Source organism: Paramormyrops kingsleyae, chromosome 2, assembly GCF_048594095.1.
Source record: "Paramormyrops kingsleyae isolate MSU_618 chromosome 2, PKINGS_0.4, whole genome shotgun sequence".
Classification (NCBI taxonomy): Eukaryota; Metazoa; Chordata; class Actinopteri; order Osteoglossiformes; family Mormyridae; genus Paramormyrops; species Paramormyrops kingsleyae.
The window spans coordinates 44,119,408-44,137,809 of NC_132798.1; positions in this window are offsets into that span (position 1 = coordinate 44,119,408).

The window sequence follows — 18,402 nt, forward strand, 5'->3', positions numbered from 1 at the left end:
GTGTCAGATGGTCTAAGTAGACGGTAGAAATAGGCACCTGCATACCTAATATTTTAAGTCTAGATCATACAAGTTAAGCTTACTTTATAGTACCTCAGTGAACACATGCTGTCTTGTATATTAAAAAAAACAACTGGCTTATTGCATTTGTAAAGTATTCTAGACATAAGAAGCCCTGAAAGAATTTAATGCCATTAATGAAATACAGGACGAACTACACCTGCTGGCTAATCTATAAAAAAAAATCTAAAAAACTGCAATATAAATAGAGCACCATCTCCACCTACTGGCCAATTTAATACAAAAAAGCGAAAAATCTGCAATATATACTGCCTGGCTTATAAATAAAATCTGATAATTTTCTATGAGTCAAATAGCAGAAAAATGAAAGGAGCTTAAAAATATGGACTGAGGTGAAGGGAAAGTTAATTCCTTGAAAGTATTATGAAGGATATTTCAGCTGAATTACCCAAGGTAGTGAATCAAATTTTGTAAGGATCGGATGAAGCATGCCTGAGATTTAGCTGTTTGAATGAAATGGGAATGGAAATGGTGTGGCCAGCAGGTGGAGTCAGCGCTCCATTTTAGAAATGATATTAAATGCTTTCTGACCTTCTCATTTGTAAATGAAGTCTGATAATGTTGTATAAGGCAAATTGGTGAAAAATGAAAGGAAATTAAAAATATGGACTCAGCTGAAGGGAAAGGTAACAATTATTTGAAGGTTTCATGAGGAATAAGGACATTTCAGCTGAATCTGCTAAGGTGGGTCTTACACATATATGGACAGTGGCTGTCACGCCCCCATTTGACCGATCAGCACCAAATTTGGACGGTCTGTCTGAGGTGCAGTGGTACATTAGTGGGTCAAATTTGGTGATGATCAGATGAAGTATTCCTCTGATTTAGCTGTTTGATTGAAATGATCATGGAAATGCTGTAGGTTCAGTGTGGCTGGTGGCTATACTGTACAGGCAAGTGAAGTTATCTTTATAAATTATACATATGGGCAGTGTCCTGATTTTTATACTACCAGATTGACCTACTTAGGATGGACATTGCAGTAGTTACAGTAATATGTTATTTATTAAGTTTTTAAATATGACAAGGGAATGCAAATGACTATCATGGGACATTGCATATTTCTTGATTTGACATGACTCACAGAACTTGCAGGGCAAAAGATTTTAACCAGTAATATGTCACTGGATCAAAAATGAGATAAATGTAAGTTGAGCTGATTTTGCAGTTTATACAGTGATGTTATATTGCTGTAGCACCCCCGTTTGACTGATCGGCACCAAATTTGGAGGGCCCTTCTCCAGTAATATCCTACATTATATATTTAAGTTTGATGATGATTGGTTGAGGCAGGCCTGAGATATAGCTGTCTGATTGAAATGGGTGTGGCACCACTATGGTTTGGGTGTGGCTGGTGGCCATACCTCATGGAAAGTTTATGATTTTTTTAATAATTTTATATAGGGACTGTCTCCTGATTTAAATGATACCAGATTTGTGTAGGTTTGGTGAAAATCCTAGGAGGATAAGAAAAAAGTACTGTTTTAAGACTTTTACAAAATAGGCAAAAATGGCAAGAGATATGATGAAGTTCTTTATACGATTAAATTTGTCATGAGCTAGTGGATAGCTTAAGCAACAATTGTCAATTTTATAATTAACAGTTCAGGAGAAATAGGCAGAAATGTGCTGTAGCGCCCCCATATGGCAGATTGACATGTCCTTTACAGGGTGGGCTCAGGGTCACAATACAAATGTATAACCAAAATTTGGTTTGGATTGCTCATTGTTTAGCTGGTCAAATGGCTGCTTGATTTTGATTGGCTAATGGTGGCCAGGATTTTACAACTAATGACTGCCATTTTACTTCTCTGACCTCAGGCTTGTACATAGTACATATCTGCCAAATTTCAATTAGATTGGTTAAGGCATTCAGGAGATATTGGCAGTTATTAGTTGTAGCGCCCCCTATTGACGAAATGTGGGCCGCATTGTATGTTGACCCCATGATAGAGCAGGGAGGTTGGATTGTAAGTTTGGTTCAGGTAGGCTAAGGTATGGAGAAGTTATAGCATTCAGACTGAAATAGGCCAAATTTAGGTGGGATTTGGGCATGGGTAGTGGCCATAAAATAGACAAATGTCAGACTTTCTTGAATCTATTTTAATCAGCTAAGTGGACTGATCGGTTTGACACCTCATTTGTCTGATTTGGTCCAATATTGTAGGACTTGAAGGCAGAAGTCAGTTTCACAAATTATGCAAATTAGCAAAAAATCTAAGTAGGCGGAGCTTCATAGTCCAAATAGCAAGTTGGTAGAGCAAAGCTGTCTGTATCAGCAGAAAAAATAATTTCAATTATAGGACTAATAGGACAGGAGCTATGGATTGAAACGCGTTGGGGGGCGCTAGAGCGCCCCCATCTGGCTGACAGGCCTGGGTCAGAGAATCTGAGTAGCGGGTAGGAATTGACATCATATTACCAATTTTGGTTGGTCTAGCACTTACGGTTTAGGCTGTGCATTCAGTTTTAGGGCGCGAAAAATAATAATAATAATAACTAGAAACTGCAGGCAGTTACTGAAGGGTCCAAAGGGTATGACAAGTAGGACAGGTAGGACAGGTAGGACAACAGATGGTTTGAGTAGAAGGTAGAAATCAGGATGGAGATTGTTGAGTGTCCGTCTAACAGGTCAGGAAATGTAGGACAGAATGTAGGACCCTGTGGTGTAGTGCCTGAACCTGACTGAATGTAATGTTTTGGTGAGATAGTCTGAGTAGTAGGTAGAAATCAGGATATAGACTAGTTAGTATCGGTCTAACAGGTCAGCAAATGCAGGACAGAATGTAGAACCCTGTGGTGGAGTGCCTTAGCCTGACTTAATACATGTTTTGGGTCAGATGGCCTGACTAGTTGGTAGATTTAGGGACCTTCATACCTGGTCTGGTAAGTGTAGATATTACATAGTTGCTTTTTTATACTGCCTGTGTAAACATAGGCTGTGTTGCATATTCTTAACAAAGTGCTGAGTTGCGGGAGTGTGACATGTAACAGCAGTAATATCATGCTGTATGCTATTCTAGGATGTATATTTAGACAGGAGAAAGGCTAAAAGTATTGAAGGCATTATTGAAATGGAGCGCTGACTCCACCTGCTGGCCAATTTATTATAAAATTGTAATTGCTGTAGTGTACACAGCCTGAAGAAAGATTAAAGTTTGAAAGATTTGTAAAAGTCAAATGGCAGGAGAATATAAGCAGATTAAAAATATGGACTTAGATGAAGGTTAAGGTGATTAATATTTTAATTTTTAAATAAACAATAAGCAGATTTCAGCTGCATTAACCAAGGTTGGTCTTAGACATATTATGACAGTGGCTGTAGTGCCCCCGTTTGACTGATTGCCACCAAACTTGGAAGGTCTTTTGCAGCTTGGCTGAGGCAGTCTAGTAACACAGCCGTGCATCAAATTTTGTGAGGATTGGATGAAGCATGCCAGAGATATAGCTATTTGAATGAAATAGGCATGGAAACAGTGTGGCCAGCAGGTGGAGTCAGCGCTCCATTTTAGAAATTGTATTCAATACTTTCAGGCCTTCTTATGTGTAAATTAAGTCTGATAATGTTCTATGAGGCAAATTGGTGAAAAATGAAAGTGAATAAAAAATATGGACTCAGGTGAAGGGAAAGGTAACAATTCTTTCAAGGTTTTATGAGAAATAAGGACATTTCAGCTGAATTTGCTAAGGTGGGTCTTAGACATATATGGACAGTGGCTGTAGCGCCCCTGTTTGACCGATTGGCACCAATATTGGAGGGTCTGTCTGAGGTCCCTTACTACATTAGGCCGTCAAATTTGATGAGGATTGGCTGAAGCACGGCTGAGATTCAGATGGTTGATTGAAATGAGCATGGATATGGTGCAGGTTTGTTGTAGCTGGTGGCCATAGCATACAGGTCAAGATATTTTTATGAATTATCCATAAGGGCAATGTCCTGATTGATGTACTACCAGAATGACCTACTTGGGCTGGATATTGTAGAAGTTACAGTAATATGTTATTTATTAAGTTATTAAACATCACAAGGGAATGAAAATGACTATCATTGGGCATTGCATATGTCTTGATTTGGCATGACTCACAGAACTGGCAGTACAAAATATTTTAACCAGTAATATGTCACTAGAACAGAAATGAGATAAATGTAAGTTGAACTGATTTTCAAGGTTTATACAGACATGTTATATTGTTGTAGCGCCCCCGTTTGACCGATCGGCACCAAATTTGGAGGGCCCTTCCGGACTACTATTCTACAGGATATATTAAAGTTTGGTGATGATTGGCTGAGGCAGGCCTGAGATATAGCTGTCTGATTGAATTGGGCATGGCACCTGTATGGTTTGTGTGTGGCTGGTGACTATACCTCATGGAAAGTTTATGATTTTTTTATGAATTATTTATTATGACTGTCTCCTGATTTAAATGATACCAGATTTGTGTAGGTTTGGTGAAAATCCTAGGAGGTTAACGAAATGTCTTGTTTTCAGACCAATATGAATTATGCAAAAACGCAAAGATGCAGAAGCAAGTTCTACATGTTGTTTGATTTGGCATGTCGTACTTAATTGACCGGGCAACAATTAGACTGCCATAACAGGATGGAGATTTAGCGTAGCTCTAATGTGACAGGAGATGTAGGGCAAACCGTAGAGGAGGATACTAAAAAGTCAGACAGAACTACAGGTCAGCAGATGTCAGACAGAACAGAACTTGTTTAGGTCAGATGGTTTGAGTAGAAGGTAGAAATCATGATGTAGATTGTTGAGTGTCGGTCTAACAGGTCAGGAAATGTAGGACAGAATGTAGAACCCTGTGGTGTAGTGCCTGAACCTGACTGAATGCATTGTTTTGGTCAGATGGTCTCAGTAGTAGGTAGAAATCAGGATATAGATTAGTTAGTATCGGTCTAACAGGTCAGCAAATGTAGGACAGAATGTAGAACCCTGTGGTGGAGTGCCTTAGCCTGACTGAATGCATGGTTTGGGTCAGATGGCCTGACTAGTTGGTAGATTTAGGGACCTTCATACCTGGTCTGGTAAGTCTAGATATTACAGAGTTTTCTTTTTTATACTGCCTGTGTAAACATAGGCTGTGTTGCATATTCTTAACAAAGTGCTGAGTTGCGTATTGTGACATGTAACAGCAGTAATATCATGCTGTATCATATTCTAGGTTATACATTTAGACAGGAGAAAGGCTAAAAGTATTGAAGGCATTATTGAAATGGAGCGCTGACTCCACCTGCTGGCCAATTTATTATAAAATTGTAATTGCTGCAGTGTACACAGCCTGAAGAAAGATTGAAGTTTGAAAGATTTGTAAAAGTCAAATGGCAGGAAAATATAAGCAGATTAAAAATATGGACTTAGATGAAGGGAAAGGTGATTAATTTTTTAATTTTTAAATAAACGATAAGCAGATTTCAGCTGCATTAACCAAGGTTGGTCTTAGACATATTAGGACAGTGGCTGTAGTGCCCCCGTTTGACCGATTGCCACCAAACTTGGAAGGTCTTTCTGAAGTCTAGTAACACAGATGTGCGTCAAATTTTGTGAGGATTGGATGAAGCATGCCAGAGATATAGCTATTTTAATGAAATGGGCATGGAAACAGTGTGGCCAGCAGGTGGAGTCAGCGCTCCATTTTAGAAATTGTATTCAATACTTTCAGGCCTTCTTATGTGTAAATTAAGTCTGATAATGTTCTATGAGGCAAATCGGTGAAAAATGAAAGTGAATAAGAAATATGGACTCAGGTGAAGGGAAAGGTAACAATTCTTTCAAGGTTTTATGAGAAATAAGGACATTTCAGCTGAATTTGCTAAGGTGGGTCTTAGAAATATATGGACAGTGGCTGTAGCGCCCCCATTTGACCGATTGGAACCAAAATTGGAGGGTCTGTCTGAGGTCCCTTACTACATTAGGCCGTCAAATTTGATGAGGATTGGCTGAAGCACAGCTGAGCTTTAGATGGTTGATTGAAATGAGCATGGATATGGTGCAGGTTTGTTGTAGCTGGTGGCCATAGCGTACAGGTTAAGATATTTTTATGAATTATCCATAATGGCAATGTCCTGATTGATGTACTACCAGAATGACCTACTTGGGCTGAACATTGTAGAAGTTACAGTAATATGTTATTTATTAAGTTTTTAAACATCACAAGGGAATGAAAATGACTATCATTGGGCATTGCATATGTCTTGATTTGGCATGACTCACAGAACTGGCAGTACAAAATATTTTAACCAGTAACATGTCACTAGAACAGAAATGAGATAAATGTAAGTTGAACTGATTTTCAAGGTTTATACAGACATGTTATGTTGTTGTAGCGCCCCCGTTTGACCGATCGGCACCAAATTTGGAGGGCCCTTCCGGACTACTATTCTACAGGATATATTAAAGTTTGGTGATGATTGGCTGAGGCAGGCCTGAGATATAGCTGTCTGATTGAATTGGGCATGGCACCTGTATGGTTTGTGTGTGGCTGGTGACTATACCTCATGGAAAGTTTATGATTTTTTTTATGAATTATTTATTATGACTGTCTCCTGATTTAAATGATACCAGATTTGTGTAGGTTTGGTGAAAATCCTAGGAGGTTAACGAAATGTCTTGTTTTCAGACCAATATGAATTATGCAAAAACGCAAAGATGCAGAAGCAAGTTCTACATGTTGTTTGATTTGGCATGTCGTACTGAATTGACCTGGCAAGAAATGTCGATTGTAGGCTTCACCGTTCTCGAGAAATAGGCAGAAATGCAAAAGTTGTCACTGTTGCGCCCCCATCTGGCCGAGTGAGGTGTCCTTTACAGTTTAGGCAGAGGGTCAGAGCACAAATGTATCACCCAAATTTGATTTAGATTGGTCATTGAGAAGCCTGTGAAATGCCTGCTTGATTTTGATTGGCTGATGGCGGCCACTCTTTAAGGAATAATTACTGCCATTGTAGGTGACTGACCACAGGCTGCTTCCTAGTACATATCTACCAAATTTCAGTTAGATTGGCAAAGGCAGTCAGGAGATATTGCCAGTTTTTAGTTGTAGCGCCCCCTATTGACGAAATGCGGCCCGCCTCGGACCGTGTCCCCAGAATGGTGTAGGGAGGTAGCATTTCAAATTTGGTCAAGGTAGGCCAAGGCACGGCCAAGTTATAGCCGTCAGACCAAAACGGGCCAAATTTGGACATTGTTTGGGCGTGGCTAATGGCCGTAGGATATAAAAATGTCTGAATTTTGTGGATAATTCTTGATCAGCAGAGAATTCTGATTCGTCTGACACCTCATTTGTCTGATTTGGTAGGACAAGCCAGGACTTTAAGGAAAAAGTAGGATTGGCAAATTATGCAAATTAGCAAAAAATCTAAGTAGGCGGAGCTTCATAGTCCAAATGGCAAGTTGGTAGGGCTTTGCTGTCTGTATATGTAGAACAAAGAATTTCGATTGTAGGTCTAACAGGACAGGAGATATCGACCGAAACGTGTTGGGGGGCGCTAAGGCGCCCCCATCTGGCTGGCAGGACTGGGTAGGACAACCTGAGTAGTGGGTAGGAATTGACATCATCTGACCAAGTTTGGTTGGTCTAGCTCTTACAGTTTAGGCTGTACATTCAGTTTTAGGGCAGAAAAATAATAATAATAATAATAATAATAATAATCCTAAGAAAAACAATAATGGTCCATAAGGACTTCGTCCTTTGGACCCTTAATAATAAAAGAGAAAAATCCTAAGAAAAACAATAATGGTCCATAAGGACTTCGTCCTTTGGACCCTTAATAATCCTAAGAAAAACAATAATGGTCCATAAGGACTTCGTCCTTTGGACCCTTAATAATCCTAAGAAAAACAATAAGGTTCCATAGCATTTCATGCTTTGGACCTTTAATAATAATAATAAAAGAGAAAAATCCTAAGAAAAACAATAATGGTCCATAAGGACTTCGTCCTTTGGACCCTTAATAATCCTAAGAAAAACAATAAGGTTCCATAAGCATTTCATGCTTTGGACCCTTAATAACTAGAAACTGCAGGCAGTTACTGAAGGGTCCAAAGGGTATGACAAGTAGGACAGGTAGGACAGGTAGGACAAGTAATAGAGCAATAACGGCAGGGGACTGGTGACCAGGAAAGTAGAAAGTCATACAGAATTTGACTGCCATAACAGGATGGAGATTTAACGTAGCTCTAATGTGACAGGAGATGTAGAGCAAACCGTAGAGGAGGGTACTAACAAGTCAGACAGAAATACAGGTCAGCAGATGTCAGACAGAACAGAACTTGTTTGGGTCAGATGGTTTGAGTAGAAGGTAGAAATCAGGATGGAGATTGTTGAGTGTTGGTCTAACAGGTCAAGAAATGTAGGACAGAATGTAGAACCCTGTGGTGTAGTGCCTGAACCTGACTGAATGCATTGTTTTGGTCAGATGGTCTGAGTAGTAGGTAGAAATCAGGATATAGATTAGTTAGTATCGGTCTAACAGGTCAGCAAATGTAGGACAGAATGTAGAACCCTGTGGTGTAGTGCCTGAACCTGACTGAATGCATTGTTTTGGTCAGATGGTCTCGGTAGTAGGTAGAAATCAGGATATAGATTAGTTAGTATCGGTCTAACAGGTCAGCAAATGTAGGACAGAATGTAGAACCCTGTGGTGGAGTGCCTGAACCTGACTGAATGCATTGTTTTGGTCAGATGGTCTCGGTAGTAGGTAGAAATCAGGATATAGATTAGTTAGTATCGGTCTAACAGGTCAGCAAATGTAGGACAGAATGTAGAACCCTGTGGTGGAGTGCCTGAACCTGACTGAATGCATTGTTTTGGTCAGATGGTCTCAGTAGTAGGTAGAAATCAGGATATAGATTAGTTAGTATCGGTCTAACAGGTCAGCAAATGTAGGACAGAATGTAGAACCCTGTGGTGGAGTGCCTTAGCCTGACTGAATGCATGGTTTGGGTCAGATGGCCTGACTAGTTGGTAGATTTAGGGACCTTCATACCTGGTCTGGTAAGTCTAGATATTACAGAGTTGCTTTTTTATACTGCCTGTGTAAACATAGGCTGTGTTGCATATTCTTAACAAAGTGCTGAGTTGCGTAGTGTCACATGTAACAGCAGTAATATCATGCTGTATCGTATTCTAGGTTATACATTTAGACAGGAGAAAGGCTAAAAGTATTGAAGGCATTATTGAAATGGAGCGCTGACTCCACCTGCTGGCCAATTTATTATAAAATTGTAATTGCTGCAGTGTACACAGCCTGAAGAAAGATTGAAGTTTGAAAGATTTGTAAAAGTCAAATGGCAGGAAAATATAAGCAGATTAAAAATATGGACTTAGATGAAGGGAAAGGTGATTAATATTTTAATTTTTAAATAAACAATAAGCAGATTTCAGCTGCATTAACAAAGGTTAGTCTTAGACAGATTAAGACAGTGGCTGTAGGGCCCCCGTTTGACCTATTGCCTCCAAACTTGGAAGGTCTTTCTGAAGTCTAGTAACACAGATGTGCGTCAAATTTTGTGAGGATTGGATGAAGCATGCCAGAGATATAGCTATTTGAATGAAATGGGCATGGAAATAGTGTGGCCAGCAGGTGGAGTCAGCGCTCCATTTTAGAAATTATATTGAATACTTTCAGGCCTTCTTATGTGTAAATTAAGTCTGATAATGTTCTATGAGGCAAATGGGTGAAAAATGAAAGTGAATAAAAAATATGGACTAAGGTGAAGGGAAAGGTAAGAATTCTTTCAAGGTTTTATGAGAAATAAGGACATTTCAGCTGAATTTGCTAAGGTGGGTCTTAGACATATATGGACAGTGGCTGTAGCGCCCCCGTTTGACCGATTGGCACCAAAATTGGAGGGTCTGTCTGAGGTCCCTTACTACATTAGCCGGTCAAATTTGATGAGGATTGGATGAAGAATGCCTCAGATTTAGCTGTTTGATTGAAATGAGCATGGAAATGCTGTAGGTTCAGTGTGGTTGGTGGCCATACTGTACAGGCAGGTGAAGTTATCTTTATAAATTATACATAAGGGCAGTGTCCTGATTGATCTACTACCAGAATGACCTACTTCGGCTGGACATTGCAGTAGTGATAGTAATATGTTATTTATTAAGTTTTTAAATATGACAAGGGAATGCAAATGACTATCATGCGACATTGCATATATCTTGATTTGGCATGAATCACTGAAATTGCTGGACAAATGATTTTAACCAGTGAAATGTCACTGGATCAACAATTAGATAAATGTAAGATGAACTGATTTTGCAGGTTTACACAGACATGTTATGTTGCTGTAGCGCCCCTGTTTGACCGATCGGCACAAAATTTGGAGGGCCCTTCCGCAGTAATGTCTTACATTATGGATTTAAGTTTGGTGATGATTTGGTGAGACATGCCTGAGATATAGCTGTCTGATTGAAATGGGCGAGGCACCAGTACAGTCAGGGTGTCCCTGGTGGCCATACCTTACCGAAAGTTTATGTTTTTTCTGTAAATCTTTAAAAGGACTGTCTCCTGATTATAATGACAACAGACTTATGTAGATTGGCCGAAAATACTAGGAGATGAATGAAAAAGCCTGTTTTTATAAAAATATAAATTGTGCAAAAACGCAAAGATGAAGAGAAAAGCTCTATATGTTGTTTGATTTGGCATGACATAGTGGATTAGACTGGCAATAAATTTCAACTGTAGGCATGACAGTTCTGCAGATATAGGCAGAAATGTAAATCAGGGCACTGTAGCGCCCCCATGTGGCTCAGTGAGGTGTCCTTTGTATAGTGGGCTGCGGGTCGTAGGCCAAATATACCACCAAAATTTGGTCTTGATTGGTCATTGATAAGCCTGTCAAATGGCTGCTCGCTTTTGATTGGCTGATGGCGGCCACTCTTTAAGCAATAATGACTGCCATTGTATGTGACTGACCTCAGGCTGGGCCCTAGTACATATCTGCCAAATTTCAGTTTGATTGGCCAAGGCAGTCAGGAGATATTGCCAGTTTTTAGTTGTAGCGCCCCCTATGGACGAAATGCAGCCCGCCTTGGACCGTGTCCCCAGAATGGTGTAGGGAGGTAGCATTTCAAATTTGGTCAAGGTAGGCCAAGGCATGGCCAAGTTATAGCCGTTAGACCAAAACGGGCCAAATTTGGATATTGTTTGGGCATGGCTAATGGCCGTAGGATATAAAAATGTCTGAATTTTGTTAATGATTCTTGATCAGCTGAGAATTCTGATTCGTCTGACACCTCATTTGTCTGATTTGGTAGGACAAGCTTTGACTGTAAGGAAAAAGTATGATTTGCAAATTATGCAAATTAGCAAAAAATCTAAGTAGGCGGAGCTTCATGGTCCCATTGACTTTTTGGTAGGGCATGGCTGTCTGCATCAGTAGAAAAAAGAATTTCGAACGTAGGACAAACAGGACAGGAGATATCGTCCAAAACGCGTTGGGGGGCGCTACGGCGCCCCCCTTTGGCTGAGTCGGACGGGTCGGACACGCTGAGTAGTGGGTAGGAATTGCAATCATCCTACCAAATTTGGTCGGCCTAGGACTTACGGTTTAGGCTGGGCATTCAGTTTTACGGCAGAAAAATAATAATTATAAAAGAGAAAAATCCTAAGAAAAACAATAATGGTCCATAAGGACTTCGTCCTTTGGACCCTTAATAATAACTAGAAACTGCAGGCAGTTACTGAAGGGTCCAAAGAGTATGACAAGTAGGACAGGTAGGACAGGTAGGACAGGTAGGACAAGTAATAGAGGAATAACGGCAGAGGACTGGTGACCACGGTAGTAGAAAGTCAGACACAATTAGACTGCCATAACAGGATGTAGATTTAGTGTAGGTCTAACGGGATAGGAGATGTAGGACAGAGCAGGACTGGTCTGGGTGAGATGGTCTGAGTAGTTGGTAGAAATTACGATGGATAACCCTCCCTAATACACAACGCCGGGAAATAGAAGGGGATATCTGAGTACACAAAGCATGCAATTACACTGGAGAAAATGTATAATGGGCAATACACACGGAGTAAAATAAGCATTACACTCCATTATAATGCCCCCCTCCTCCCCCTCCTGCTCACCCACAAACCCTGCTAAAGACCTTGGCCAAAAAGGTAATTAAGAAGGATGGTTACTCCTTTGAAGTGAAGGAATACTAGCTTTCCCGCCGAGAAGGGACAAGTTGTGTCGTGGTATCGCCCTAGTCACAGTTCACAGTACGTGGCTCCGTATTAGTCAAGGAGCTACGTGACTTTTATTCAACATGAAAGGCGTGGAAGGTCTGTAGTATCAAAAATGTTTATTAGGCTAAACTGTGCCAGGAAATTCGATTCTTAAGTTTCACAAGTGGTGGGTGTGGCTAAGGGCCACACCGAAAGTACTCCCCAAAATGGGTTTATTTAAGATGGGAGGTGCAGACTTCGTTCCAATGCCAGTTGATGCAGGTGTATATACTGGATGGAAAAATCCAACTTAAGAAGATTTTTTTGGTGGAAGCACTAAGTAAGAACACAATTAATTAGTGCTAATTTGAGTTTTATTTAACATAAAAGGTGCACAGTTGAAACTAACTTCATTACATAGTGTTACATCTCAGTAGTTAGAAAAATAAACTTAAGAAGAAAAATGATGGTGGAAAGACCCCTTAAGAAGGGCCACACCCTGCCACACCCCCCAAAAATGGATTTATTCAACATGGGAAGTGCAGACTTTATTTCAGTGCCAATTGACGCGGGACTGTTCACTGAATGGAAAAAGCCAACTTAAGAACATTTATTTTGGTGGAAGGACTAATCAAGACACAATTAATTAGTGCTAATTAGAGTTTTATTTAACATAAAAGGTCCGCAGTTGAAACCAACTTCATTACATAGTGTCACATCTCAGTAGTCAGAAAAATGACCTTAAGAACAAAAATGATGGTGGAAAGACCCCTTAAGAAGGGCCAAACCTAGCCCTAGCTCCAAAAATGGATTTATTTAACATGGGAAGTGCAGACTTTATTTCAGTGCTAGTTGATGTGGGACTGTTCACTGAATGGAAAAACACAAGTTGAGAACATTCATTTAATTATGAATGTTTGATATATACCTACTACTACATTTTTAACAGTTCAAAGAATAACAATTTATGTACTGTGCATGGAGTTAAGCCATCTGGATCTTATATCCCTTTCATCATGAGATGTCTTTAGAAAGTAGGCTACGATTATGCAATCACATCAAGATACCAGATATACACCTAGTGGGATGCAGTACATGTTACACAGATGCCTACCGGAAGTCAGGCCATGTGGGCAGAGCTGTGGATTCTATGGAGGAGGATCAAATTTTAGAAAGGTGGACAAATACACATGTACATGTAGCTTATGTAAACGGCCTCAAAAAAGTGAAACTATATCATTGAAGAAACAGAATATTACCCTGGAAATGAAAATAACAAGTACAGGCAAGATTTAGTTTTTTTTTTCAAATATGTGAATGATCTGGTCACTGCATGTATGGTGGCTAAGATATACTGTAGCCTTTCATGTCAAAATCTTATTGAGACATTGCAACACCGGATACACTGGTTGCAAAATTTCTCATTCCCTCCACACATGTATATATAGAAATTAGTGTCAGGTGCGCTGAATCAATGACATCATGTACGATTTCTATCAAATTTCCATTGCACAACATCCATAGTACCAGGAGAAGTTTCCCCGCCTCCCAATACCATGACAATTGTCCACTGGCCAACTGCCCCCCCACTCCAGCAAGTAGTTAACCCCCTCGGATAAGGGTTCGGGCTAGCAGTCGTCTGTATTGGAGGCAATCACCCAGTCTAGGGGGAATTGTTGGTGAAGTTCACTCTGTTGGGGGCAATGACTGGGGGGGGGGGGGGTATTGTCCTCGAACTGCTCTATATATCTCTTAGTATATCTTGAATGTTTTAAAGTAAAAGAGAGAATAATTGAAAGGCATAGATGGTAGTATGCTTCCTCCTTGTGAATCTGAGTCATCTCAACATATTAAATGAGCATGGTTTGTAGCAAGGATGTGGGCCACTGCTACTGCAACGAATATAATGCAGATACAGCATCCTTTGCCAGATGATGGATGGGACCTGAAGGACGGACATTATGAAATTATTTGGTTTGAAGGTCCTGAACTACCAGAATCATTGATTCCAGCAGAAGGTGGCCTTCCTGAAGAAGACTCTGATGGAGAAAGCTGCCTATCATCAGATGAAGAGCAAGAATGTCTTCAGCTGCATTATGGGAAAACGAACATTCACCAGACAGGGTACTGTGTAGAAAACTGTATAGAAAGCTAGCATAGTTAATACCATATGCTCAGGTAGTATAATATTGATTGGCTGATTTATTATATCCTTTTGGCAGTTTTCCGCATTATATCAGGGTTATTTGTAGGTGTCTACATGTATTTTGACCCTTGCTGCTGGTGTATATTTGACATTCAGTATTGAGGATGGCTGTATATCTTCACCCTTTCTCACTATGAGAATCATTCTGAAATGGTCATGTCAGTAAGTGGATTTGCTTGATGATATCAAATTAATGCATTTTACACTTTATATAGATGTATTCAAACTTTGAAAAGTGGATAGAAAACTTAAACTGTGTTTTTCAATCTTGATCATTAGGTAAAAGTGCAATTTACTACACGTGTTCAATAATTTGTTGTCCAAGTAAGTAAATGCTGTAATCAGAATGGAGCAAACCAAAAACACAACTTTTTTTCTAATTAATTTTGATTGTGATTATGTTGTTGAGACTCAGAGACAAATGTATTCTGAGATATTTAGATTGTGAATATGTTGTTGCGTCAAATGTATTAGATAGCTTGCATATGCCAATATTTACATGGCTTTAGTTACAGTCATACATATTTCTTGCAAACTACAATGCTAAAAGGCTGGAAGACTATCCAATTTGGTCTTCTGAACAAACCATTTTTTGCCCAAAATAGTAGTTATACCTTTTTTCCTCTGATTACCCAATGGTCATTCAACATATTTTAGAAAGCATGGCATTTGAATGTACCAATTGCACAGGTAGGAGCATCATGATGTCTGGCATTTAATACTTTAAGGAGAATGATTTGTTTAAAAGCATATATTATATGCGAGATGTGGTATAATGCAATGAAGTAGGTTTCAACTGTGACCTTCCAAAAGGATTCAATAGGGTTTCAGTGAATACCCCCTTAAGTGATTGAAATTAAGTTTAAACCTATTGTGTTATATAATACCATTTGGGGGTATCTTGGTATTACCATTCTAAAGGGGTCTTTCTGCCATCATTTTTGTTCTTAAGTTCATTTTTCTGACTACTGAGATGTGACACTATGTAATGAAGTTGGTTTCAATTGCGCGCCTTTTATGTCAAATAAAACTCTAATTAGCACTAATGAATTGTGTTCTTAATTAGTGCTTCCACCAAAATAAATGTTCTTAAGTTGGATTTTTCCATTCAGCAAATACACCTGCATCAACTGGCATTGGAAGGAAATCTGCACCTCCCATGTTAAATAAACCCATTTTTTGGGGGCACTTTGGGTGTGACCCCTAGACACACCCACCACTTGTGAAACTTAAGAATCACATTTCCTGCCACATTTTAGCCTCATAAGCATTTCTGATACTGCAGACCTTTCACACCTTTCATGTTGAATAAATGTCACCAAATCATGCACTATATGGACAGCACAAGACTTCTACAAACTCACTGGAAACCCACCCCCTGCACTTACCTCGCAGTCATCAGCGGCCAACCTAGTATCAGTGACAGGCACACCATGTTCCCCAAGGTGCATTGACCAGAAGTGAACAGAGCGGTCTCTCCAGGCACACGCCAGCACTGCCTCCCGTCAGTCAACCCGATCTCCCTTTCTGTCCCAGCCTCTTTTAAATACACATTTCAAAACTACGCCGCAGTCAGCTGTTCAACTAATCCTTGCAATGGAGGAAAAAGCCACTCTAAAAATTACCAAATGAAACTTGGTCTGTAGTATGTGTCGGTCACAAGCCAACATGCTATTTCTACAACACATGCCCATTTCACAACTACTTACCAAAGCTATGTGCAAAAGATGAGTGACTATTGTCTTTTGAAAACCCAACATCTGAGAACATTAAGCTTACCAGAACTTGGAACACAAGAACCGTCTGCAAACTACTAAAGAAATGTATTACACATTGGAGTTGCCTATAACCTGAAATGAAACGCAGTCAATTTCGCATGGTTTTATTTTTAAACGGAAAAGCCTTGCAGATACAATTTCTAAACGGAAAAGCCTTGCAGGCACAATTTCTAAACGGAAAAGCCTTGCAGGCACAATTTCTAAACGGAAAAGCCTTGCAGGCACAATTTCTAAACGGAAAAGCCTTGCAGGCACAATTTTTAAACGGAAAAGCCTTGCAGATACAATTTTTAAACGGAAAAAGCCTTGCAGGCACAATTTTTAAACGGAAAAGCCTTGCAGGCACAATTTTTAAAAACAGAAAAAGCCTTGCAGGCACAATTTTAAAAAACAGAAAAAGCCTTGCAGGCACAATTTTTAAAAACAGAAAAAGCCTTGCAGGCACAATTTTTAAAAACAGAAAAAGCCTTGCAGGCACAATTTTTAAAAACGAAAAAGCCTTGCAGGCACAATTTTTAAACGGAAAAGCCTTGCAGATACAATTTTTAAACGGAAAAGCCTTGCAGATACAATTTTTAAACGGAAAAGCGTTGCAGATACAATTTTTAAACGGAAAAGCCTTGCAGATACAATTTTTAGACGGAAAAGCCTTGCAGGCACAATTTTTAAAAACAGAAAAAGCCTTGCAGGCACAATTTTTAAACGGAAAAGCCTTGCAGATACAATTTTTAAACGGAAAAGCCTTGCAGGCACAATTTTTAAACGGAAAAGCCTTGCAGGCACAATTTTTAAAAACAGAAAAAGCCTTGCAGGCACAATTTTTAAAAACAGAAAAAGCCTTGCAGGCACAATTTTTAAAAACAGAAAAAGCCTTGCAGGCACAATTTTTAAAAACAGAAAAAGCCTTGCAGGCACAATTTTTAAAAACGGAAAAGCTCTGCAGGCACAATTTTTAAAAACGGAAAAGCTCTGCAGGCACAATTTTTAAAAACGGAAAAGCTCTGCAGGCACAATTTTTAAAAACGGAAAAGCTCTGCAGGCACAATTTTTAAAAACGGAAAAGCTCTGCAGGCACAATTTTTAAAAACGGAAAAGCTCTGCAGGCACAATTTTTAAAAACGGAAAAGCTCTGCAGGCACAATTTTTAAAAACGGAAAAGCTCTGCAGGCACAATTTTTAAAAACGGAAAAGCTCTGCAGATACAATTTTTAAAAACGGAAAAGCTCTGCAGATACAATTTTTAAAAACGGAAAAGCTCTGCAGGCACAATAAAAATGAAATAAACTACGTTGAGCTGCTACAGCCAGGGACCTCGCTGGGCGGAATATTTATTGATAGGATGTTACATTCGTCGTCGAATGAAAATAGGAGATACTCCTCACCCAGGAACTGCTCCTCGATCGTCTCTTGTACTGGATCCAGGTGGCGTAGCTGCAAATACGGCAATAAGACTGAGTGTCCTGCCGTCAAGGTATATTCTGTGCCGTCGTTGTCTTTGACCTTTAAGGTGCCGCGCCATTCCTTGGTGAAGGAGTCCGATTTCTGTAGCATTTTACAGCTATTGCACCTTGCAAAGCGGGTCCGCTGGTCCCAAGCCTCTTGCCGGCTTCTGCACAGGGGACATTTGAAAGCGGCCTTCATTTCCACGCCCGAGACCGCGGCGCCAACGGAAATAGCCGACTCCTCTGCTACATCCTCCACCTCCCCGACATCCAAGTCGGGGATCCTGTCAATGACGGTTTCCCTGGTCGAAGTCAACTCGACCTTCCCCTCGAAGACTCGAGTCGTTAGGTTTGACAAGGCATAGGACGCCTGCAGCGTCACGGCATCGGCTTGTCTCTCCCAGATGTGGAGACACATCTGGGCAGTACCGTCCCGCACGGTACACCGCCTGACCACCTTCTCTGTGCCTCGGACGATGACGGACTTTGCCGGTGCCGCCGCCACCACCTTTGCTTTCAACAAGCCTACCTATAGGAAAGAAAACCAGTCATTGATTTACCAAATTGCTTGCCCAGAAATTGCGTTCTTAGAAAACATTGCCATTACAAGCTTATTCATAGCGCACCTTCCTGCCCGCTGGCAAAGTCACCACATCAATAAGCATTTCCCTTGCAGGTGCTGTAGGCTTCCGCGGCGAAAACGGCAGATCGGTGACA